The sequence below is a fragment of the Pan troglodytes genome, chromosome 15, assembly GCF_028858775.2.
Source record: "Pan troglodytes isolate AG18354 chromosome 15, NHGRI_mPanTro3-v2.0_pri, whole genome shotgun sequence".
In the NCBI taxonomy this organism is placed as follows: Eukaryota; Metazoa; Chordata; class Mammalia; order Primates; family Hominidae; genus Pan; species Pan troglodytes.
Window position 1 is genome coordinate 103,925,098 of NC_072413.2, and position 3,444 is coordinate 103,928,541.

A 3,444-nucleotide genomic window follows, 5' to 3' on the forward strand; every position below is an offset into this window, starting at 1 on the left:
GAGAGAAAACAAACAATAAACAAAACCTGAAATCTGAGGAGAGAGGCGGCTGCAGAGAGAAGCAGGACCCATGTATTAGTGTACCTGGGGCAGATACCACAGGATGGCATTTAAGATCGGAACAGGCTGACTTGGAAATATTCAGTGAGTTGCGTGAGGATGCACGTGCTCATAGTGTTAGACTGTGAAGCTCCTGGTGCTTGCAGGCTTTTCCTACAGAATTATTATGAATATTCTTGCTGCACTTTATGCAAATAATCAGGCCAAGTTTAAGACTAAAGTTTATTTTGCAAACAACTCAGTCTTATCATTATTTGCTGCTGACAAAAACCAAAACTGGAAAGAGAAACATCATATTTCAAAACATATCATACACTTGTCTTTAAATTCTAATCTCCTCAGTTGTTTAAGTATTTGCCTGCATTTTAGACTGACTGCTTATTCCTGAGCGCCAATCAATGATCTCTGGCTACAGCCCAGAAGAAACAAAAAGTGATGGGGAATATAAAAAATTTGGATCAATATTTTAATTCTAAGCAATTATCCTTTAAATCATGCCAGGTGATGGGAGTGAATAGGGTGCCCCTAACCTGGAGGTTTCTTTGGGAAAATAAATCCCAGGGAGCTAACAAAAGCCAAGCCCCATGCGCCCAAACCTTAGCAGGCGTAACTACAGCTGCAGTTATCTGGGCATGTCAGCAGCCTTGGAATTCTCTTTCAAGCTGTCCTTGCCACCTTATTTGGTTTTCATACATGTCTTCTAATAACCAGATTTCCCTCTTCTCATTTTCAGACCATCAAACTCCAAATGGTCATGCAGCTGAAGCCTGGGATAATGGCTCCCTTTTCCTGGGGTCCCTTAGACAGGCCTCCAAGAGAGATCTTCCCCAAACAGCATCCCCCCTCAGCTGGAAGCAGTTAAGACTTGTCTTTGTCTCTATTCTAATGACAGTTAGATGTACTTCTTCAAAGAGGAAAATGCTAGAGGGAGAAGGCAGAGAACTCTCCTAGGCAGGTAGGGAAGAGTCCCCATAGAATCTCCAACGCCCCAGGGTCATTGTGCACAGGGAGTTGCCTAGACATGCCTGCAGTGAAAATTGTTAATGTTGTCTTTATCACTCTCGGAATAAATAGCCACACATAATAATCTAGCTGCATGAAGATAAAAATTAACTAGTTTGAAATTAGAACAATTCCCTATTCACAACAGCAAAGACTTGGAACCAACCCAAATGTCCAACAATGATAGACTGGATTAAGAAAATGTGGCACATATACACCACGGAATACTATGCAGCCATAAAAAATGATGAGTTCATGTCCTTTGTAGGGACATGGATGAAGCTGGAAACCAGCATCCTCAGCAAACTATCACAAGGACAGAAAACCAAACACTGCGTGTTCTCACTCCTACGTGGGAATTGAACAATGAGAACACATGGACACAGAAAGGGGAACATCACACACTGGGGCCTGTTGTGGGGTGGGGGGAGGGGGGAGGGATTGCATTAGGAGATATACCTAATGTTAAATGACGAGTTAATGGGTGCAGCACACCAACATGGCACATGTATACATATGTAACAAACCTGCACATTGTGAACATGTACCCTAAAACTTGTAGTTAAAAAAAAAAACCAGAGAAGTGGGAAAAAAAAAGAAATTAGAACAATTCCCAATAAAATCAAAGTTAGCATGTGGTTTATAATATAATAGACAAGAGACATGGCTGAATGCTAAGAATGTGTTCACATCTATTTTATGTCATGATCAGGAAAATATTTTGTATATTCTTTAGGTAAGAGTCCCATTGAGAGGATTGATTAACATTGATGGATAATACCTCAATAATAAAAGTAAAGGTTATTAACCAGTAATTTGTATTAAGAACACAAACTTTCATTTAGGATATATTCTTCTATGTGTTATGAAATCAACTGAGAAGGCAGGAAACATTGAACTTATTAGAGCTTTTTAATACATTAAAAATGAGAATTAAGTACATATGCTTTCAGAGGGTGCACAACTTTGGAATTTTTGTTTTGTTTTGTTTGAGACGGAGTCTCGCTGTGTCGCCCAGGCTGAAGTGCAGTGGCACAATCTCGGCTCACTGCAACCCCCGCCTCCAGGGTTCAAGCAATCCTCTCACCTCAGGCTCTCAAGTAGCTGGGATTACGAGTGTACACCACCACGCCCGGCGAATTTTTGTATTTTTAGTAGAGATGAGGTTTCCCCATACCGACCAGGCTGGTCTCAAACTCCTAACCTCAAGGGGTTCGCCCACCTCGGCCTCTCAAAGTGCTGGGTTTACAGGCATGAGCCACAGCGCCCTGCCTGGAATATTTTCAGAAACAGAGAGGGTTCTTACGTCTTCTGGAAATCCTGTTGAGATAGACAACAAGGGAAGAAACCCTCAGATGAATTTCTACCTACTAGAGGGCTGATTAATATCATTTTAAAGCAAATGCTAACACACACACAAAAAGCTAACATGAAACTAAAAAAATATGGTGATTCAATACAGCAACCACTCCGGCTCAATCTAGTTTAAAATATTATCTAACCATGGAGGGCACTGTCATTGTTCACAGAAGACAGAGTCAATCCCACTCACAATCTTCTGGGAATGTTTAAAAAATGGCATCGCTACATAAAAATTATCAGTTTCCATAAAATGTAAACTCCCTTGGCCAAGGGTTCTCCCACTAGCACTATGGAATCCTGGTTCACTCCTCAGGGTCCATCAGTTATTACCCTATGACTTGGTAGCTAAAAGGCCCATACGTTTATAGATTTTACACCAAGGGATCATCTTTGTCCTATTGCACGCATGTGTTACAAAATACGGAAAGGGATTCCTGTGTGATATCTGCCCCAATCATGAAGAGTTAAAACTGCCTTTTTACTACATCTTTTCCGCAGTGTCTTCTGATCTTCAACAGGGAAACTGAAAGGAACATCAGCAGAAAATACTGCTCTTGAATCATATTGGAAGGAATCTTATCAGAAACTTTTAACTAACTCACTGCACAAAACAGTCAGGCAGTTAATTATTGGCTTCATGTATTACAACTAAAGAATCAATTCAGGACAGATGCAGTGGATCTTCCCTATAATCACACCACTTTCAGAAGCAAAGTGAGGGAAATCCCATGAGACCAGGAAATTGAAGCCAACCTGGGCAACATAAAGAGACGCTATTTCTATGAAAAAATATTTTAAAGAATAAGGAGGTGAGGGGTGGCGTTCCCCTCTAATTCTAGATACTCAGGAGGCTAATATGGGAAGATTACGTGAGTCCGGAGCTCGAAATTACAGTGAGCTATGATCACACAACTGTACTTTAAGCTGTGGAACAGTGTGAGAGCCTGTCCCTAAAAACAAACCAAAAAGAATTAAGAATTCCACACAACTGTAAATCTACTCAAATAGGAGAAGTTAAAC